The sequence below is a fragment of the Triticum aestivum genome, chromosome 4A (genome assembly GCF_018294505.1).
Source record: "Triticum aestivum cultivar Chinese Spring chromosome 4A, IWGSC CS RefSeq v2.1, whole genome shotgun sequence".
Taxonomy (NCBI): domain Eukaryota; kingdom Viridiplantae; phylum Streptophyta; class Magnoliopsida; order Poales; family Poaceae; genus Triticum; species Triticum aestivum.
The window spans coordinates 471925331-471949742 of NC_057803.1; positions in this window are offsets into that span (position 1 = coordinate 471925331).

The following is a 24412-nucleotide window of genomic DNA, read 5'->3' on the forward strand; positions in this document are numbered from 1 at the left end:
TTTCCTCCCGCTAAGATCATCTCTCTTAGAAACGATATTATGAACTTTAAACAACTTGATCATGAACATGTTGCACAAGCTTGGGAGAGAATAAAATTAATGATACGTAATTGCCCTACTCATGGTTTCAATTTGTGGATGATCATACAAAATTTTTATGCCGGATTGAATTTTGCTTCTAGAAATCTTTTAGATTCGGCCGCGGGAGGCACTTTTATGGAAATCACTTTGGGAGATGCTACTAAACTCCTAGATAATATTATGGTTAATTATTCTCAATGGCATACTCAAAGATCTTCTAATAAAAAGTGCATGCGATAGAAGAAATTAATGTGTTGAGTGGAAAGATGGATGAACTTATGAAATTATTTGCTACTAAGAGTGTTTGTTCTGATCCTAATGATATGCCTTTGTCTACTTTGATTGAGAATAACAATGAATCTATGGATGTGAATTTTGTTGGTAGGAATAATTTTGGTTACAACGCTTATAGAGGGAATTTTAATCCTAGGCCATATCCTAGTAATCCTTCTAATAATTATGGTAATTACTACAACAACTCTTATGGAAATTATAATAATATGCCCTCTGAATTTGAGAATAGTGTTAAAGAGTTTATGAATTCACAAAAGAATTTTAATGCTTTGCTTGAGGAGAAATTGCTTAAAGTTGATGATTTGGCTAGAAACGTTGATAGAATTTCTCTTGAGGTTGATTCTTTAAAGCTTAGATCTATTCCTCCTAAGCATGATATCAATGAGTCTCTCAAAGCCATGAGAATTTCCATTGATGAGTGCAAGGAAAGACCGTCTAGGATGCGTGCTTCCAAAGATGCCTTTATTAAAGCGCGTTCTTCCAATACCTATAAAAATCAAGATGAAGATCTAAAAGTTATTGATGTGTCTCCTATTAAATATTTATTTTTCAATATGAATCTTGATGAAACTGAATATGATCTTCCCTTACCTAGAAGGCGTTCTAAAAATTCGGAGTATTTAGATCTTAATGATGAAATTGATGAAAGTGGGATTGAAAGAAATAAAAATTTAGATGTTGCTAAACCCACTATATTGGATTTCAAGGAATTTAATTATGAAAGTTGCTCTTTAATTGATTGTATTTCCTTGTTGCAATCCGTGCTAAATTCTCCACATGCTTATAGTCAAAATAAAGCCTTCACTGAACATATTATTGATGCCTTGATGCAATCTTATGAAGAAAAACTTGAGTTGAAAGTTTCTATCCCTAGAAAACTCTATGATGAGTGGGAACCAACTATTAAAATTAAAATTAAAGATCATGAGTTTTATGCTTTGTGTGATTTGGGTGCTAGTGTCTCTACTATTCCCAAGACTTTGTGTGATTTACTAGATTTCCGTAATTTTGATGATTGCTCTCTAAACTTGCATCTTGCGGATTCCACTATTAAGAAACCTATGGGAAGGATTAATGATGTTCTTATTGTTGCAAATAGGAATTATGTGCCCGTAGATTTCATTGTTCTTGATATAGATTGCAATCCTTCTTGCCGTATTATTCTTGGTAGACCTTTCCTTAGAACGGTTGGTGCGATTATTGATATGAAGGAAGGGAATATTAGATTTCAATTTCCATTAAAAAAGGGCATGGAACACTTTCCAAGAAATAAAATAAAATTACCATATGAAACTATCATGAGATCCACTTATCATTGCCTACCAAAGATGGCAATACCTAGATCTATCCTCGCTTTTATGCCTAGCTAGGGGCGTTAAACGATAGCGCTTGTTGGGAGGAAACCCAATTTTATTTTTATTCCTTGCCTTTTGCTCCTGTTTAGTAATAAATAAATTATTTAGCCTCTGTTTTGGTTGTGTTTTTTGTGTTTAATTAGTGTTTGTGCCAAGTAGAACCGTTGGGAAGACTTGGGGAAAGTCTTGTTGAACTTGCTGTAAAAAACAGAAACTTTAGCGCTCACGAGAACTGCTGTCATTTTTTTAAGAGTGATATTTAGTTAATTCTTTTTGCAGATGATTAATAGATAAATTCCTCACGTCCAGAAATTTATTTTAGAATTTTTGGGGTTCCAGATCTTGCGCTAGCTACAGATTGTTCTGTTTTTGACAGATTCTGTTTTTCGTGTGTTGTTTGCTTATTTTGATGAATCTATGGCTAGTAAAATAGTTTATAATCCATAGAGAAGTTGGAATACAGTAGGTTTAACACCAATATAAATAAATAATGAATTTATTACAGTACCTTGAAGTGGTCTTTTGTTTTCTTTCGCTAACGGAGCTCACGAGTTTTCTATTTTGAGTTTTGTGTTGTGAAGTTTTCATGTTTTGGGTGAATTCTTTTGATGGATCATGGAACAAGGAGTGGCAAGAGCCTAAGCTTGGGGATGCCCATGTCACCCCCAAGATAATCCAAGTCCACCAAAAAGTCAAATCTTGGGGATGCCCCGGAAGGCATCCCCTCTTTCGTCCACTTCCATCGGTAATTTACTTGGAGCTATATTTTTATTCACCAACATGACATGTGTTTTCCTTGGAGCGTCTTGTATTATTTGTGTCTTTGTGTCTTAGTATGCCACAATCATCCTTGCTGTACACAACTTTTGAGAGAGCCATTCATGAATTAAAATTTGATAGAATACTCTATGTGCTTCACTTATATCTTTTGAGCTAAGTAGTTTTGCTCTATCTGCTTCACTTATATCTTTTGAGCTAGATAATTTTGCTCTATGTGCTTCACTTATATCTTTTGAGCTAGATAATTTTGCTCTATGTGCTTCACTTATATCTTTTGAGCGTTATAATTTTGCTCTATGTGCTTCACTTAGATCTTTTAGAGCACGGTGGTGGATTCGTTTTAAAGAACCTATTGATCTCTCATGCTTCACTTAAATTATTTTGAGAGTCTCTTAATAGCATGGTAATTTTCTTAATAATAATATGCTTGGTATTCAAGATTTGTGTGACGCCCGGATAATTAAGCTACAGTAACCCTCTCCTAATGATGCCATGTCACCGCTATCACTGTAGTTAATCTCGCGATGGTTCAAAAACGATCCAAATTTAAAATAAAGACAAATAACAAAAGCTTTTCACATGTCAAAACTAAAATGTTCTAAATGTGACAAATAAATCATATGTAATATTGGTGGTGAAACCACACTTTTATAAAGCGTTTAAATGCACTATAGTAAATAAATAGTAATAAAACAATTATTCAAATGCTTTAAAATAATAAACAATTTAAAAACTATTTTTATTTCAATGCTAAACGGTTTGTGGCAGTGGCATAAATTGTAACACTATTTTAGGTGCCACTTTTGTATTTTTGGAAACTAAAATAAAAAAAATAAGAACTAAAAGAATAAATAAAAGAAAAGCAAAGTAAGACTGTAAATAAAAAAAGGGAAGAAAAGAAAAGGGAACCCCCCTCCCCCCCGCGCGCTGGGCCTCAGCCCAGCTGGCCACTCCAGTCGGCCTGGTTGGACCGGCCCACCCCCACCTCACCTACTAACCCCTGGGGACACCGAAACCCTAGCCCACTACCCCACTCCTCCCCCCCACGTTCCCCTCTCTCCCTCGTCTCCTCCCGATCCCGATCTGGATCGGGCGCCGGCTCCTCCTCGCCAACCGTCGCCGTTCGGAATTCCCCTCCTCGCCGGACGCCACCGCCGCCTCGAGCCCCGTCATCGGCCGCCGTCCCAGACGCCGCGCTCCTCCGCCCTCCTCTGCCCGATTCCGCTGGATCGGGAGGGGGCCGCCCCAACGACGTCGCCCCGTGCTCGGCTTCCACCTTGGGCCGTCGCACACCGCCACCGACTCCGGCCACCACGAGCCTCCCCGCACCCACTGCCAGTGCCCTACCCCATCCGATGTGAGCTGCGCACCTCCTCTCTTCCCCTCGCCCCATGCTTGTTCCCTCCGCTGCTCGTCGCTCCCGACTGCCCTGACGAGCTCCGTCGCGTCGCGCCCCCGCAGTCGACGTCCTTGCCGCGCTCGGCGCCCGCCCGTGTCGTTCGCGCCCACGGCCGCGCCAGCAGCGCTCCCCTGCAACCTGCGTCAGTGCTGCCCGCGGCGGCCACCGCAGCTCTCGTACGCACCCGCACGACGCAACCTCGCCCCACCTGCGTTCGCGCTGCTGCTGCCTCCCTCCTACGCCGGAGCTCTGCTCCTGCGCCGCGCCGGACGATCGCGCTCAGCCGCTCCAGCCGATGCTGCTCACCCTAGGCGCCGTCCCGCCTCCGCCCTGCCGCCCTGTTCCGGCCAGCGCCATCGCGGTCCTTGGCCGCCGGAGCCCGTACCCGGCTCCCCCCCATCGCTCGGGCAGGCTACGGCCTCGGGCACGGGCACCACACCCGCTGCCGCTAGCGCCGGCGCCCGCTAAGGCCCCCTGACCCAATGACATGTGGGGCCTAGCCCCTGGAACGTTTATAAAAAAAGACTAAAAGAAAATAATAAAAATATTAATTAATTGGTTAATTAAATTAATCAACTTAACTAATCCTGATTAGATTAACCTAATTACTAATTAAACTAATTAATCTGTTTTAGTTAATCTCAGACAATGACGAACGGGACCCACACGTCAGTTGACCAGTCAACTCCCTGTTGACTGCTGACGTCATGCTGACGTCGTGATGATGTCAGCATGCATTATTCTGGATAAGGTTAGAATTAAATAATTAAATAAATTCTAAAATGATTAAAACTTTAGAAAATCATATAAAATAAACCGTAGCTCAGATGAAAATACTTTCTACATGAAAGTTGCTCAGAACGACGAGACGAATCCGGATACGTAGCCCGTTCGTCCACCACACACCCCTAACATATCAAACTTGCAACTTCCCCCTCCGGTTCATCTGTCAGAAAACACGAAACACCGGGAATACTTTCCCGGATGTTTTCCCCCCTTCGCCGGTATCACCTACTACCGCGTTAGGGCACACCGAACACCGCGTATTGCCTTGTTATATTTTGTGATGCTTTGTTTGCTCTGTATTCATTATTTCTTCCCCCTCTTCTCTCTGGTAGACTACGAGACCGACGCTGCTGCTGACCAGTTCGACTATGGAGTTGACGACCCCTCTCTCTTGCCAGAGCAACCAGGCAAGCCCCCCCCTTGATCACCAGATATCGCCTACTCTTCTCTATACTGCTTGCATTAGAGTAGTGTAGCATGTTACTGCTTTCTGTTATACCTATCCTGATGCATAACCTGTCCTTGTTACTACTGTTGTTACCTTTACCTGCAATCCTATATGCTTAGTATAGGATGCTAGTATTCCATCTATGGCCCTACATTCTTGTCCGTCTGTCGTGCTATACTATCGGGCCGTGATCACTCGGGAGGTGATCACGGGTATATACTATACTTTATACATGATACATGTGGAGACTAAAGTCGGGTCGGCTGGTGGAGCACCCGCGAGTGGATCTTTGAGGCGGAGCGACAGGGCAGGTTGAGACCGCCTAGGAGAGAGGTGGGCCTGGCCCTGTTCGGTGTTCGCGGATACTTAATACGCTTAACGAGATCTTGGTATTTGATCTGAGTTGGCTACGAGCCTATACGCACTAACCATCTACGCGTGAGTAGTTATGGGTATCCCGACGTCGTGGTATCAGCCGAAGCACTTCAGACGTCAGCGACGGAGCGGCGCGCGCCGGATTGGACTGGAACGCCACTAGGCTAGGTCTGCTTCCGGCCGCCCACGCAACGTGCAGGTGTGCTCAGGGCGATGGGCCCAGACCCCTGCGCGCTTAGGTTTAGACCGGCGTGCTGGCCTCTCTGTTGTGCCTAGGTGGGGCTGCGACGTGTTGATCTTCCGCGGCCGGGCATGACCCAGGAAAGTGTGTCCGGCCAAATGGGATCAAGCGTGCTGGGTAAGTTGGTGCACCCCTGCAGGGAAGTTAATCTATTCGAATAGCCATGATCTTCAGTAACAGGACGACTTGGAGTTGTACCTTGACCTTATGACAACTAGAACCGGATACTTAATAAAACACACCCTTCCAAGTTCCACAGACAACCCGGTGATCGCTTTTCCACAGGGCGACGAGGGGAGGATCGCCGGGTAGGATTATGCTATGAGATGCTACTTGGAGATGCTACTTGGAGATGCTACCTGGAGATGCTACTTGGAGATGCTACTTGGAGGACTTCAATCTACTCTCTTCTACATGCTGCAAGACGGAGGCTGCCAGAAGCGTAGTCTTCGACAGGATTAGCTATCCCCCTCTTATTCTGGCATTCTGCAGTTCAGTCCATTGATATGGCCCTTTACACATATACCCATGCATATGTAGTGTAGCTCCTTGCTTGCGAGTACTTTGGATGAGTACTCACGGTTGCTTTTCTCCCTCTTTTCCCCCTTTCCCTTCTACCTGGTTGTCGCAACCAGATGCTGGAGCCCTGGAGCCAGACGCCACCGTCGACGACGACTACTACCCCGGAGGTGCCTACTACTACGTGTAGCCCGCTGACGACGACCAGGAGTAGTTTAGGAGGATCCCAGGCAGGAGGCCTGCGCCTCTTTCGATCTGTATCCCAGTTTGTGCTAGCCTTCTTAAGTCAAACTTGTTTAACTTATGTCTGTACTCAGATATTGTTGCTTCCGCTGACTCGTCTATGATCGAGCACTTGTATTCGAGCCCTCGAGGCCCCTGGCTTGTATTATGATGCTTGTATGACTTATTTATGTTTTTAGAGTTGTGTTGTAATATCTTCCCGTGAGTCCCTGATCTTGATCGTACACGTTTGCGTGCATGATTAGTGTACGATTGAATCGGGGGCGTCACAAGTTGGTATCAGAGCCGACTGCCTGTAGGAATCCCCCTTCCACACTCCTTGGCCGAAGTCGAGTCTAGACATTGCAAAAACTTTTACTAACATGGCTGTGTGCCTTATGGGCCCACGTCGCCATTGGGTGGTATTAGGATCTTTTACTCCTCGACCTTTACTCTGGGATTCTGAACTCTCTTCTATTCGGGTTAAACGATTTTTACTAAATTCTAACTTTTAGGTTCTCGAAAATACTTTCTACCGGAGGGGCCCTTCAGTCCGGATGATCACCGGCTACATCAGAAGATTCCGAAGATACTCTCTGATGTTCTCTCGAGACTTGTGCCCATCACTTTGGCTATTCCTGACCACCGATAAATCCGTATGGATAACTACTTACACTTGCCATTCTTACGATCATCCCCCATTGATCTTGTTATTACAAGATACCCCGAAATTCTCTCTAATGTTCCGAGAATCCTTTTGTGCCTACTGCCTTGCAGTTCCTTGTCGCCTGAATACCCCTACGGATAATTTCTCGCACTTACCAAGTATCCACTCATCCCAGTTGATGCATGTATGTCACGAATCCTCGAAATACCATTCGATCTTCCGAAAATCCTGAGCATCCTATTGCTCTTGAAATTCTTGATTACTTGCATTATGGTTAATCCCATAAGTCTAGTAATCTTGTTGACATCCATTGTCATTATCATTTGAGTCCGTTGATTCGATTTGTTGCGAATGCTCGCAATCCTCAAACAGATCCTAGAATTCCTCCTTCCGGCTCAGACGTCATTTTTGAACATGAGCTGGTTCTCGACCAATCAATTGCCGTCGATTGTGCCCCTAAGTCTATTGAACTTATCCATCCTTGGTCAGAGCGTCTGCTTCTGATCCTTGTTTTGGAAATCATAATTCCTTTGTTATCTAAGCATCAAATTATTCAGTTGTCCTATAATATGATGCCCGTGCATTCTTTCTTCCTCTGATTGAGTACTGATACTCACATCAGCTCCGTTGTGGATCGCCCGATCCATTGTTGGATTTTACCTGACAACGCCCTTCATATTCAATAACCTTGTGAGCCTTCCCTTGGATACATAATGCCTTTGGTAAATTGTATCATCTACCTTCTCAACCTTGCTCTGCTTTCGAGCTTGTGATATTTACTCTTGAAACTTGTGTTATATGTTTCTAAGAAGCCCCATTGGGTTGAACCTATACCTTCCTTAAAAACCGTATGAACCGGAAGATTTTGACAAGTCAACCCTTCTAGTGTTTAGCAGATAATTTTCTACCATACAACTTCTTTGAGAATGAGAAGTGAATGAAAGGGTATGCATTGGAGAAGTGGGAGTCGACCTTGAACCTTGTGCTCATGCCCATGGACGCGATATATATCCTATCATGAAAGCTTCTTGTAACAATAACTATTTCCTTGATAACTAACCTATGGTATCTGTGAATTGATCCCTTGCAACCGTGGTTCCGACCATGATTGTTCTTCTTTGATCTCATTTCTCGGACAAGTTAAAACAATTGTCTTCTATGGATCAATACACCAGTCCAACCTTACTTTGATCTTGTGTCGGGTATTACCCCCCTGGTATCTCAAGATTATCATGGAACTGCATAACTTCTTATGAGTTCTTCATCAAGTGCTATATTCTCATTGATTCCAATTTTTCATAGGCTTTGAGTTATTAAACACTCAAAAACACCGATAACTGACTCGAGTCCGCATCGCGATTAAGCAACTCTTGGTAACCTTCATTACTTACGAGTTTGAACTCAATCACGTCATTCCTAGCCTGTTTGGCTATATCCTTATCGTGCCGATTTTAACTGTGCTACCTGGTCCTTCTTCCCAGAGCACAATTTTTTTTTTGACGATGAGCTAAGCTTATGTCGATCTTTCCTCGTCATATCATTTCACCTTGAACATCAAACTTGATTTCGAGTTTGTGTCGTACCCTTGGTTCCAATAACCTTTCGCTTCACCATTCATTTGACTTGATGTCATCGCTGATCGATTACATCTTGAAACCTCTCGACAAATGTGTCATGATCATCGTCAACCTTATGAGCTCTTCCAGGATATCAATCAGATTCATGACGAGAAATACCATCCTTGCCTCGATGATTTGTGTTATCATCAACCACTTTACTGCCTTCCCTCCAACACAAACTTGTTCGTGTTTTGTGTTATACCTTGAGTTCCTTGCTATCCAGCAGTTGATCTTCTTTACCTTGGAGCATTACCATCTCTTATGTCATCAATGTTGTAAGAATTTCACCACCTCTTAAGAATTCTTGATACAGGTGATACTTCTCACCATCACCATTCTTCTTGGTCCTCGTGTTGATTCCAACCGGGGTACCGACAAGTGAACGGTGCAGTTTGGATTCTGCCCTTCTAGTAACCCTATTGCTTTGATGTTAATGGTCGGCCGTTCATTCTTGGACTATTGATTATTGAATCACCATTCTGACGTTGGTCGTGCAACCCAACCCATATTTCGGGCGCACCTTTCAACCAATGTTTAATTTTGTATGTTTTCCTCGAGCATACCTCACTATAACATTTGATCTGAAAAGGGTTATCTCCTTGTTTAGATAATCGTGGAAATCCATCTTTTGAGATCTCAATGGAATGTCGCTGAGTCCATCAGCCACCTCCTCATTCTCTCCTTGACTTAATGATGAACTCTTGTTTCGGAACTCGCTTCCATAGTTCATTTCCCGAGAATCTTGCAAATCATCTCGTCAATTTGTGTCTCACCTTTTCTTCTCAGGCACCCTACGTCTGAGGTATCCTGACACCAATCAGATCTGAATCTCGGTCAGATATGATGGTTGGAACATATTTTCAAGAATTATAACATTGATCCTCATATGACCCGGTAAGGTGATGTCAGGCCTAGCACGCTTGACCAGAGGACCTAGTGTTATAGTTTCCTCTTCAGCAAGGTTATCCATTCTTCCATGAGGAAATTGTAAAACTTATTCTACAAGTTGTTCTTGATGGATCCTTCGTGCATCCAAACTTCGAACCTTAATTGTTGACCATGTCAATGCTATCTCGAAGCATGTCTGTGGTAGTCCGATTTTCAAAAAGTGCATTTGAAGCACAATGCTAAATTTTCTTTATCATTTATCCTAACACCGTTGTATGGGTAATATCTGTTGGGGAACGTAGCAGAAATTCAAAATTTTCCTACGCGTCACCAAGATCTATCTATGGAGAAACCAGCTACGAGTAGAAGGAGAGTGCATCTACATACCCTTGTAGATCGCTAAGCGGAAGCGTTCAAGTGAACGGGGTTGATGGAGTCGTACTCGTCGTGATTCAGATCACCGATGATCCTAGTGCCGAACGGACGGCACCTCCGCGTTCAACACACGTACAGCTCGACGATGTCTCCCACGCCTTGATCCAGCAAGGAGAGAGGGAGAGGTTGAGGAAGACTCCATCCAGCAGCAGCACAATGGCGTGGTGGTGGTGGAGGAGCGTGGCAATCCTGCAGGGCTTCGCCGAGCACCTACGGGAGAGGAGATGTGTCACGGGAGGGAGAGGGAGGCAACCAAAACCTTAGGTATGATTGCTCCTCCTTTTCCCCACTATATATAGGGCCAAGGGAGAGGGGGAGGGCGCAGCCTTGCCCCCTCCTCCAAGGAAGGGGTGCGGCTAAGGATGGGGAGGAGTCCATCCTCCCCAAGGCACCTCGGAGGTGCCTTCCCCCTTTAGGACTCTTCCTTTTTTCCTTCTCTTGGCGCATGGGCCTCTTGGGGCTGGTGCCCTTGGCCCATGTAGGCCAAGGCGCACCCCCTACAGCCCATGTGGCCCCCCGGGGCAGGTGGCCCCACCCGGTGGGCCCCCGGGACCCTTCCGGTGGTCCCGGTACAATACCGATGACCCCGAAACTTGTCCCGATGGCCGAAACAGGACTTCCTATATATAAATCTTTACCTCCGGACCATTCCGGAACTCCTCGTGACGTCCGGGATCTCATCCGGGACTCCGAACAACATTCGGTAACCACATACAAGCTTCCTTTATAACCCTAGCGTCATCGAACCTTAAGTGTGTAGACCCTACGGGTTCGGGAGACATGCAGACATGACCGAGACGTTCTCCGGTCAATAACCAACAGCGGGATCTGGATACCCATGTTGGCTCCCACATGTTCCACGATGATCTCATCGGATGAACCACGATGTCAAGGACTCAATCGATCCCGTATACAATTCCCTTTGTCTAGCGGTATTTTACTTGCCCGAGATTCGATCGTCGGTATACCGATACCTTGTTCAATCTCGTTACCGGCAAGTCACTTTACTCGTTCCGTAACACATCATCCCGTGATCAACTCCTTGGTCACATTGCGCATATGATGATGTCCTACCGAGTGGGCCCAGAGATACCTCTCCGTTTACACGGAGTGACAAATCCCAGTCTCGATCCGCATAAAACAATAGATACTTTCGGAGATACCTGTAGTGCACCTTTATAGTCACCCAGTTACGTTGTGACGTTTGATACACCCAAAGCACTCCTACGGTATCCAGGAGTTACACGATCTCATGGTCAAAGGAAGAGATACTTGACATTGGCAAAGCTCTAGCAAATGAACTACACGATCTTTTGTGCTAGTCTTAGGATTGGGTCTTGTCCATCACATCATTCTCCTAATGATGTGATCCCGTTATCAACGACATCCAATGTCCATAGCCAGGAAACCATGACTATCTGTTGATCACAACGAGCTAGTCAACTAGAGGCTCACTAGGGACATATTGTGGTCTATGTATTCACACGTGTATTACGATTTCCGGATAATACAGTTATAGCATGAATAAAAGACAATTATCATGAACAAGGAAATATAATAATAACACTTTTATTATTGCCTCTAGGGCATATTTCCAACAGTCTCCCACTTGCACTAGAGTCAATAATCTAGTTCACATCGTCATGTGATTAACACTCACAGGTCACATCGCCATGTGACTAATACCCAAGAGTTTACTAGAGTCAGTAGTCTAGTTCACATCACTATGTGATTAACACTCAATGAGTTTTATGTTTGATCATGTTGCTTGTGAGAGAGGTTTTAGTCAACGGGTCTGAACCTTTCAGATCCGTGTGTGCTTTACAAATCTTTATGTCATCTCCTAGATGCAGCTACCACGCTCTATTTGGAGCTATTCCAAACAACTGTTCTACTTGCAACTATTCTAAATCGTTGCCCCATTGTACGTATCCGGTATCTCTACTTAGAGCTATCCGGATAGGTGTTTAAGCTTGCATCGTCGTAACCTTTACGACGAACTCTTTTACCACCTCCATAATCGAGAAAAATTCCTTAGTCCACTAGTTACTAAGGATAACTTTGACCGCTGTCCTGTGAGCCATTCTTGGATCACTCTTGTACCCCTTGACTAACTCATGGCAAGGCACACTTCAGGTGCGGTACACATCATAGCATACTGAAGAGCCTACGTCTTAAGCATAGGGGACGACCTTCGTCCTTTCTCTCTATTCTGCCATGGTCGAGCTTTAAGTCTTAACTTCGTACCTTACAACTCAGGCAAGAACTCCTTCTTTGACTGGTCCATCTTGAACACCTTCAAGATTATGTCAAGGTATGTGCTCATTTGAAAGTACCATTAAGCATTTTGATCTATCCTTATAGATCTTGATGCTCAATGTTCAAGTAGCTTAATCCAGGCTTAAAAAAACACTTTCAAAATAACCCTATATGCTTTCCAGAAATTCTACATCATTTCTGATCAACAATATGTCAATAACATATACTCATCAGAAATTCTATAGTGCTCCCACTCACTTCTTTGGAAATACAAGTTTCTCATAAACTTTGTACAAACCCAAAATCTTTGATCGTCATCAAAGCATACATTCCAACTCCGAGATGCTCACTCCAGTCCTTAAAAGGATCGCTGGAGCTAGCATACCTTTTAGCATCCTTAGGATCGACAAAACTTTTCTGATTGTATTGCATACAACCTTTCCTTACGAAAACTAGTAAGGAAACTTGTCTTGACATCCATCTGCCAGATTTCATAAATGCAGCTAATGCTAACATGATTCCAACGGACTTTAAGCATCACTACGGATGAGAAAAACTCATCGTAGTCAACTCCTTGAACTTGTGAAAAACTTTTCGCCACAAGTCGAGCTTCATGGACGGTGACATTACCATCCACGTCCGTCTTCTTCTTAAAGATCCATTTATCTTAATGGCTTGCCGATCATCGGGCAAGTCCACCAAAGTCCATGCTTTGTTCTGATATATGGATACTATCTCGGATTTCATGGCTTCTAACCATTTGTCGGAATTTGGGCCCACCATCGCTTCTCCATAGCTCGTAGGTTCATTGTTGTCTAGCAACATGACTTTTAAGACAGGATCACCGTACCACTCTGAAGTAGTACGTGTCCTTGTCGTCCTACGAGGTTTGGTAGTGACTTGATCCGAAGTTTCATGATCACTATCATAAGCTTCCACTTCAATTGGTGTAGGTGCCACGGGAACAACTTCCTGTGCCCTGCTACACACTAGTTGAAGAGACGGTTCAATAACCTCATCAAGTCTCCACCATCCTCCCACTCAACTCTTTCGAGAGAAACCTTTCCTCGAGAAAGGACCCAATTCTAGAAACAATTCCATATTGCTTTCGGATCTGAATTAGGAGGTATACCCAACTGTTTTGGGTGTCCTATGAAGATGCATTTTATCCGCTTTGGGTTCGAGCTTAATCCTGAAACTTTTTCACATAAGCGTCGCAGCCCCAAACCTTTAAGAAACGACAACTTAGGTTTCTCTAAACCATAATTCATACGGTGTCATCTCATCGGAATTACGTGGTGCCCTATTTAAAGTGAATGTGGTTGTCTCTAATGCCTAACCCATGAACAATAGTGGTAATTCGATAAGAGACATCATGGTACGCACCATATCCAATAGGGTGCAACTATGATGTTCGGACACACCATCACACTATGGTGTTCCAGGCGGTATTAATTGCGAAACAATTTCCACAATGTCTTAATTGTGTGCCAAAACTCGTAACTCAGATATTCATCTCTATGATCATATCATAGACATTTTATCCTCTTGTCACAATGATCTTCTACTTCACTCTGAAATTACTTGAACCATTCAATAATTCAGACTTGTGTTTCATCAAGTAAATATTCTCAACATCTACTCGAATCATCTGTGAAGTAAGAACATAACGATATTCACTGCATGCCTCAGCACTCATTGGACTGCACACATCAAAATGTGTTACTTCCAACAAGTTGCCATCTTGTTCCATCTTACTGAAAATGAGGCTTTTCAGTCATCTTGCCCATGTGGTATGATTTGCATATCTCAAGTGATTCAAAAATCAAGTGAGTCCGAACGATCCATTTGCATGGAGTTTCTTCATGCATATACACCAATAGACATGGTTCGCATGTCTCAAACTTTTCAAAAACGAGTGAGCCCAAAGATCCATCAATATGGAGCTTCTTCATGCGTTTTATACCGATATGACTTACGTGGCAATGCCACAAGTAGGTGGTACTATCATTACTATCTTTTGGCATGAACATGTGTATCACCACGATCGAGATTCAATAAACCATTCCTTTAGGTGCATGACCATCGAAGGTATTATTCAAATAAATAGAGTAACCATTATTCTCCTTAAATGAATAACCGTATTGCGATAGACATAATCCAATCATGTCTATGCTCAACGCAAACACCAAATGATAATTATTCTGGTTTAATACTAATCTTGATGGTAGAGGGAGCGTGCGATGTTTGATCACATCAAACTTGGAAACACTTCCAACACATATCGTCAGCTCACCTTTAGCTAGTCTCCGTTTTATTCCGTAGCTTTTATTTCGAGTTACTAACACTTAGCAACCGAACCGGTATCTAATACCCTGGTGCTACTAGGAGTACTAGTAAAGTACACATTAACATAATGTATATCCAATATACTTCTATCGACTTTGCCAGCCTTCTCATCTACCAAGTATCTAGGGTAATCCTGCTCCAGTGGTTGTTCCCCTTATTACAGAAGCACTTAGTCTCGGGTTTGGGTTCAACCTCGGGTTTCTTCATTGGTGCAGCAGCTGATTTGCCGTTTCATGAAGTATCCCTTTGTTCCCTTGCCCTTCTTGAAACTAGTGGTTTCACCAACCATCAACAATTGATGCTCCTTCTTGATTTCTACTTTCGCGATGTCAAACAACGCGAATACCTCAAGGATCATCATCTCTATCCTTGATATGTTATAGTTCATCACGAAGCTCTAGCAGCTTGGTGGTAATGACTTCGGAGAAACTATCACTATTTCATCTGGAAGATCAACTCCCACTTGATTCAAGTGATTGTTGTACTCAGACAATCTGAGCACAAGCTCAACGATTGAGCTTTTCTCCCTTAGTTTGCAGGCTTAGAAAATCGTCAGAGGTCTTATACCTCTTGACGTGGGCACGATCCTGAAATCCCAATTTCAGCCCTCGAAACATCTCATATGTTCCGCGATGTTTCAAAAACATCTTTGGTGCCTCAATTCTAAACCGTTTAACTGAACTATCACGTAGTTTTCAAAACGTGTATGTTCGATGTTCGAAACATCCACAAACGACGTTTGGGGTTCAGCACATTGAGCGGTGCATTAAGGACATGAGCTTTCTACTGATCGCATAATCGCTACTATCAACTTTCAACTATATTTTCTCTAGGAACATATCTAAACAGTAGAACTATAGCGTGAGCTACGACATAATTTGCAAAAGGTCTTTTGACTATGTTCAGGATAATTAAGTTCATCTTATGAACTCCCACTCAGATAGACATCCCTCTAGTCATCTAAGTGATTACATGATCCGAGTCAAACTAGGCCGTGTCCGATCATCACGTGAGACGGACTAGTCATCATCGGTGAACATCTTCATGTTGATCGTATCTACTATACGACTCATGCTCGACCTTTCGGTCTCCGTGTTCCGAGGCCATGTCTGTACATGCTAGGCTCGTCAAGTTAACCCTAAGTGTTTTCGCTGTGTAAAACTGTCTTACACCCGTTGTATGTGAACGTAAGAATCTATCACACCCGATCATCACGTGGTGCTTCGAAACGACGAACTGTAGCAACGGTGCACAGTTAGGGGAGAACACTTCTTGAAATTTTAATGAGGGATCATCTTATTTACTACCGTCGTTCTAAGCAAATAAGATGCATAAACATAATAAACATCACATGCAATTATATAGTTGTGACATGATATGGCCAATATCATATAGCTCCATTGATCTCCATCTTCGGGGCTCCATGATCATCTTGTCACCGGCATGACACCATGATCTCCATCATCATGATCTCCATCATCGTGTCTTCATGAAGTTGTCACGCCAACGACTACTTCTACTTCTATGACTAACGCGTTTAGCAATAAAGTAAAGTAGTTTACATGGCGTTCTTCAATGACACGCAGGTCATACAAAAAATAAAGACAACTCCTATGGCTCCTGCCGGTTGTCATACTCATCGACATGCAAGTCGTGAATCCTATTACAAGAACATGATCAATCTCATACATCACATATATCATTCATCACATCCTTTGGCCATATCACATCACATAGCATACCCTGCAAAAACAAGTTAGACGTCCTCTAATTGTTGTTGCATGTTTTACGTGGCTGCTATGGGTTTCTAGCAAGAACGTTTCTTACCTACGCATGAACCAAACGTGATATGCCAATTGCTATTTACCCTTCATAAGGACCCTTTTCATCGAATCCGATCCGACTAAAGTGGGAGAGACAGACACCCGCCAGCCACCTTATGCAACTAGTGCATGTTTGTCGGTGGAACCGGTCTCACGTAAGCGTACGTGTAAGGTTGGTCCGGGCCGCTTCATCCCACGATGCCGCCGAATCAAGATAAGACTAGTAACGGCAAGCATATTGAACAATATCGACGCCCACAACTACTTTGTGTTCTACTCGTGCAAAGAATCTACGCAATAGACCTAGCTCATGATGCCACTGTTGGGGAACGTAGCAGAAATTCAAAATTTTCCTACGCGTCACCAAGATCTATCTATGGAGAAACCAGCTACGAGTAGAAGGAGAGTGCATCTACATACCCTTGTAGATCGCTAAGCGGAAGCGTTCAAGTGAACGGGGTTGATGGAGTCGTACTCGTCGTGATTCAGATCACCGATGATCCTAGTGCCGAACGGACGGCACCTCCGCGTTCAACACACGTACAGCTCGACGATGTCTCCCACGCCTTGATCCAGCAAGGAGAGAGGGAGAGGTTGAGGAAGACTCCATCCAGCAGCAGCACAACGGCGTGGTGGTGGTGGAGGAGCGTGGCAATCCTGCAGGGCTTCGCCGAGCACCTACGGGAGAGGAGATGTGTCACGGGAGGGAGAGGGAGGCAACCAAAAACCTTAGGTATGATTGCTCCTCCTTTTCCCCACTATATATAGGGCCAAGGGAGAGGGGGAGGGCGCAGCCTTGGCCCCTCCTCCAAGGAAGGGGTGCGGCTAAGGATGGGGAGGAGTCCATCCTCCCCAAGGCACCTCGGAGGTGCCTTCCCCCTTTAGGACTCTTCCTTTTTTCCTTCTCTTGGCGCATGGGCCTCTTGGGGCTGGTGCCCTTGGCCCATGTAGGCCAAGGCGCACCCCCTACAGCCCATGTGGCCCCCCGGGGCAGGTGGCCCCACCCGGTGGGCCCCCGGGACCCTTCCGGTGGTCCCGGTACAATACCGATGACCCCGAAACTTGTCCCGATGGCCGAAACAGGACTTCCTATATATAAATCTTTACCTCCGGACCATTCCGGAACTCCTCGTGACGTCCGGGATCTCATCCGGGACTCCGAACAACATTCGGTAACCACATACAAGCTTCCTTTATAACCCTAGCGTCATCGAACCTTAAGTGTGTAGACCCTACGGGTTCGGGAGACATGCAGACATGACCGAGACGTTCTCCGGTCAATAACCAACAGCGGGATCTGGATACCCATGTTGGCTCCCACATGTTCCACGATGATCTCATCGGATGAACCACGATGTCAAGGACTCAATCGATCCCGTATACAATTCCCTTTGTCTAGCGGTATTTTACTTGCCCGAGATTCGATCGTCGGTATACCGATACCTTGTTCAATCTCGTTACCGGCAAGTCTCTTTACTCGTTCCGTAACACATCATCCCGTGATCAACTCCTTGGTCACATTGCGCATATGATGATGTCCTACCGAGTGGGCCCAGAGATACCTCTCCGTTTACACGGAGTGACAAATCCCAGTCTCGATCCGTATAAAACAATAGATACTTTCGGAGATACCTGTAGTGCACCTTTATAGTCACCCAGTTACGTTGTGACGTTTGATACACCCAAAGCACTCCTACGGTATCCAGGAGTTACACGATCTCATGGTCAAAGGAAGAGATACTTGACATTGGCAAAGCTCTAGCAAATGAACTACACGATCTTTTGTGCTAGTCTTAGGATTGGGTCTTGTCCATCACATCATTCTCCTAATGATGTGATCCCGTTATCAACGACATCCAATGTCCATAGCCAGGAAACCATGACTATCTGTTGATCACAACGAGCTAGTCAACTAGAGGCTCACTAGGGACATATTGTGGTCTATATATTCACACGTGTATTACGATTTCCGGATAATACAGTTATAGCATGAATAAAAGACAATTATCATGAACAAGGAAATATAATAATAACACTTTTATTATTGCCTCTAGGGCATATTTCCAACAATATCTTGAGATTCCTCCCCCCTTACCTAAATGGTTTTCTACCTTCTATCCTGTCGTGGATATCATGCTCAGCTTGTCCTTGGGAAGGATATACCCTTGAAATATGTGTTTAAACACATTTTCCTTTCCATTGTCCTATTTAATCTGATGACCACCTTTTCCTTTCCATTGGTTTGTTTAAACCCTTTCTATAGTCTATACGATCTAAGCAGTGATAGTTCCATGCTTAGGTAAGCACCTCATTGAACCACTCTTTTAGTAAGACCCTGTTGCCATTGTTGATGACATTTCGGTAACCATCGATGGACGAGAACCTTGCCTATTGGTCCGCCTCGTTCAACGAGCAGGAAAATGGTTCTCTTCGTCCCTCGCCCTTGGTATCGATGTTATTGCCGACATAACTGACAGGCTACCCTCTGACATGCCTTGCTAATGTGACCGTGCAAGATGTCAGCCCCTTTCTACTTTGATACACATAGTGGGCCCATAACCCACAGTTCCACGGGATCGAAACCTGACTCTCCTATACACCTTGTTGCCAAAGTTATTCCTAGAGCTTGACTTCGTATGTAGTTCACGGGCCACCTGCCTAGTGATCTATTCTGGTATCAGACGCAATACTTATTCCCATTGCTCTGAATCCCTTTCACACTTTGTTTCAGGCACCGAACGATTGCCTACCCGCTCAAAACTTCTCATGATACCTTCTTACTTTGCTCTCGATATTTTTGTAAGTTGCAATTCGAGAGTTACTTTCGCCACCTTCCTCGATGTTATCGACCAGATAGTATACCTGGTAGAGGTCAGTTCTCCCAGAATGTCCACCCTTTATTCTTCAGTAAGTACGACGGAGTCCTGTAGAAAGGACACCGACTTCATCGTGATGACTGAAGCACAGGAATGAACCTCTTCGAGAAGAGCAACCAACACCAAGAAGACCCGTTAGAAATTCGTAACCAAATTCCTTCCCCCTTGCTCCCCTCTTAAATCTCGGGACGAGATTTCTTGTAGTGGAGGAGAATTGTGACGCCCGGATAATTAAGCTACAGTAACCCTCTCCTAATGATGCCATGTCACCGCTATCACTGTAGTTAATCTCGCGATGGTTCAAAAACGATCCAAATTTAAAATAAAGACAAATAACAAAAGCTTTTCACATGTCAAAACTAAAATGTTCTAAATGTGACAAATAAATCATATGTAATATTGGTGGTGAAACCACACTTTTATAAAGCGTTTAAATGCACTATAGTAAATAAATAGTAATAAAACAATTATTCAAATGCTTTAAAATAATAAACAATTTAAAAACTATTTTTATTTCAATGCTAAACGGTTTGTGGCAGTGGCATAAATTGTAACACTATTTTAGGTGCCACTTTTGTATTTTTGGAAACTAAAATAAAACAAATAAGAACTAAAAGAATAAATAAAAGAAAAGCAAAGTAAGACTGTAAATAAAAAAAAGGAAGAAAAGAAAAGGGAACCCCCCTCCCCCCCGCGCGCTGGGCCTCAGCCCAGCTGGCCACTCCAGTCGGCCTGGTTGGACCGGCCCACCCCCACCTCACCTACTAACCCCTAGGGACACCGAAACCCTAGCCCACTACCCCACTCCTCCCCCCCATGTTCCCCTCTCTCCCTCGTCTCCTCCCGATCCCGATCTGGATCGGGCGCCGGCTCCTCTTCGCCAACCGTCGCCGTTCGGAATTTCCCTCCTCGCCGGACGCCATCGCCGCCTCGAGCCCCGTCATCGGCCGCCGTCCCAGACGCCGCGCTCCTCCGCCCTCCTCTGCCCGATTCCGCTGGATCGGGAGGGGGCCGCCCCAACGACGCTGCCCCGTGCTCGGCTTCCACCTCGGGCCGCCGCACGCCGCCACCGACTTCGGCCACCACGAGCCTCCCCGCACCCACTGCCAGTGCCCTACCCCATCCGATGTGAGCTGTGCACCTCCTCTCTTCCCCTCGCCCCATGCTTGTTCCCTCCGCTGCTCGTCGCTCCCGACTGCCCCGACGAGCTCCGTCGCGTCGCGCCCCCGCAGTCGACGTCCTTGCCGCGCTCGGCGCCCGCCCGTGTCGTTCGCGCCCACGGCCGCGCCAGCAGCGCTCCCCTGCAACCTGCGTCGGTGCTGCCCGCGGCGGCCACCGCAGCTCTCGTACGCACCCGCATGATGCAACCTCGCCCCGCCTGCGTTCGCGCTGCTGCTGCCTCCCTCCTACGCCGGCGCTCTGCTCCTGCGCCGCGCCGGACGATCGCGCTCAGCCGCTCCAGCCGATGCTGCTCACCCTAGGCGCCGTCCCGCCTCTGCCCTGCCGCCCTGTTCCGGCCAGCGCCATCGCGGTCCTTGGCCGCCGGAGCCCGTACCCGGCTCCCCCCCATCGCTCGGGCAGGCTACGGCCTCGGGCACGGGCACCACACCCGCTGCCGCTAGCGCCGGCGCCCGCTAAGGCCCCCTGACCCAATGACATGTGGGGCCTAGCCCCTGGAACGTTTATAAAAAAAAGACTAAAAGAAAATAATAAAAATATTAATTAATTGGTTAATTAAATTAATCAACTTAACTAATCCTGATTAGATTAACCTAATTACTAATTAAACTAATTAATCTGTTTTAGTTAATCTCAGACAATGACGAACGGGACCCACACGTCAGTTGACCAATCAACTCCCTGTTGACTGCTGACGTCATGCTGACGTCATGATGATGTCAGCATGCATTATTCTGGATAAGGTTAGAATTAAATAATTAAATAAATTCTAAAATGATTAAAACTTTAGAAAATCATATAAAATAAACCGTAGCTCAGATGAAAATACTTTCTACATGAAAGTTGCTCAGAACGACGAGACGAATCCGGATACATAGCCCGTTCGTCCACCACACACCCCTAACATATCAAACCCGTAACTTCCCCCTTCGGTTCATCTGTCAGAAAACACGAAACACCAGGAATACTTTCCCGGATGTTTCCCCCCTTCGCCGGTATCACCTACTACCGCGTTAGGGCACACTGAACACCGCGTATTGCCTTGTTATATTTTGTATGCTTTGTTTGCTCTGTATTCATTATTTCTTCCCCCTCTTCTCTCCGGTAGACTACGAGACCGACGCTGCTGCTGACCAGTTCGACTACGGAGTTGACGACCCCTCTCTCTTGCCAGAGCAACCAGGCAAGCCCCCCCCTTGATCACCAGATATCGCCTACTCTTCTCTATACTGCTTGCATTAGAGTAGTGTAGCATGTTACTGCTTTCTGTTATACCTATCCTGATGCATAGCCTGTCCTTGTTACTAATGTTGTTACCTTTACCTGCAATCCTATATGCTTAGTATAGGATGCTAGTATTCCATCTGTGGCCCTACATTCTTGTCCGTCTGCCGTGCTATACTATCGGGCCGTGATCACTCGGGAGGTGATCACGGGTATATACTATACTTTATACATGATACATGTGGAGACTAAAGTCGGGTCGGCTGGTGGAGCACCCGCGAGTGGATCTTTGAGGCGGAGCGACAGGGCAGGTTGAGACCGCCTAGGAGAGAGGTGGGCCTGGCCCTATTCGGCGTTCGCGGATACTTAACACGCTTAACGAGATCTTGGTATTTGATCTGAGTTGGCTACGAGCCTATACGCACTAACCATCTACGCGGGAGTAGTTATGGGTATCCCGACGTCGTGGTATCAGCCGAAGCACTTCAGACGTCAGCGACGGAGCCGCGCACGCCGGATTGGACTGGAACGCCACTAGGCTAGGTCTGCTTCCAGCCGCCCACGCAACGTGCAGGTGTGCTCAGGGCGATGGGCCCAGACCCCTGCGCGCTTAGGTTTAGACCGGCGTGCTGGCCTCTCTGTTGTGCCTAGGTGGGGCTGCGACGTGTTAATCTTTCGCGGCCGGGCATGACCCAGGAAAGTGTGTCCGGCCAAATGGGATCAAGCATGCTGGGTAAGTTGGTGCACCCCTGCAGGGAAGTTAATCTATTCGAATAGCCGTGATCTTCGGTAACAGGACGACTTGGAGTTGTACCTTGACCTTATGATAACTAGAACCGGATACTTAATAAAACACACCCTTCCAAGTTCCACAGACAACCCGGTGATCGCTTTTCCACAGGGCGACGAGGGGAGGATCGCCGGGTAGGATTATGCTATGCGATGCTACTTGGAGATGCTACTTGGAGATGCTACTTGGAGATGCTACTTGGAGATGCTACCTGGAGATGCTACTTGGAGATGCTACTTGGAGGACTTCAATCTACTCTCTTCTACATGCTGCAAGACGGAGGCTGCCAGAAGCGTAGTCTTCGACAGGATTAGCTATCCCCCTCTTATTCTGGCATTCTGCAGTTCAGTCCATTGATATGGCCCTTTACACATATACCCATGCATATGTAGTGTAGCTCCTTGCTTGCGAGTACTTTGGATGAGTACTCACGGTTGCTTTTCTCCCTCTTTTCCCCCTTTCCCTTCTACCTGGTTGTCGCAACCAGATGCTGGAGCCCTGGAGCCAGACGCCACCGTCGACGACGACTACTACCCCGGAGGTGCCTACTACTACGTGTAGCCCGCTGACGACGACCAAGAGTAGTTTAGGAGGATCCCAGGCAGGAGGCATGCGCCTCTTTCGATCTGTATCCCAGTTTGTGCTAGCCTTCTTAAGGCAAACTTGTTTAACTTATGTCTGTACTCAGATATTGTTGCTTCCGCTGACTCGTCTATGATCGAGCACTTGTATTCGAGCCCTCGAGGCCCCTGGCTTGTATTATGATGCTTGTATGACTTATTTATGTTTTTAGAGTTGTGTTGTGATATCTTCCCGTGAGTCCCTGATCTTGATCGTACACGTTTGCGTGCATGATTAGTGTACGATTGAATCGGGGGCGTCACAATTTGTGAAACTTTCTTTTGAGTGTGTTGAATACTAAGAAAAGATTGAAGCATGATAATTGTTTTGAGATATGGAGGTGATAATATTAAAGTCATGCTAGTTGAGTGGTTGTGAATTTAAAGAATACTTGTGTTAAGGTTTGTGATTCCCGTAACATGCATGTATGGTGAACCGTTATGTGATGAAGTCGGAGCATGATTTATTTATTGATTGTCTTCCTTATGAGTGGCGGTCGGGGACGAGCGATGGTCTTTTCCTACCAATCTATCCCCCTAGGAGCATGCGCGTAATACTTTGCTTTGATAACTTCTAGATTTTTGCAATAAGTATATGAGTTCTTTATGACTAATGTTGAGTCCATGGATTATACGCACTCTCACCCTTCCACCTTTGCTAGCCTCTCTAATACCGCGCACCTTTCGCCGGTATCATACACCTACCATATACCTTCCTCAAAACAGCCACCATACCTACCTACTATGGTATTTCCATAGCCATTCCGAGATATATTGCCATGCAACTTTCCACCATCTAGTTCATCATGACACACTCCATCATTGTCATATTGCATATCCCAGTACACCGCCGGATGCATTCACATAGAGTCATATTTTGTTCTAAGTATCGAGTTGTAATTGTTGAGTTATAAGAAAAATAAAAGTGTGATGATCATCATTATTAGAGCATTGTCCCAGTGAGGAAAGAATGATGGAGACTATGATTCCCCCATAAGTCGGGATGAGACTCCGGACAAAAAATAAAATAAATGAAAAAGGAGGCCAAAGAAGCCCAAATAAAAAGAGGCCATAAAAAAAGAGAAAAGGCCCAAATAAAAAAAGAGAGAAAAAGAGAGAAGGGACAATGTTACTATCCTTTTACCACACTTGTGCTTCAAAGTAGCACCATGATCTTCATAGT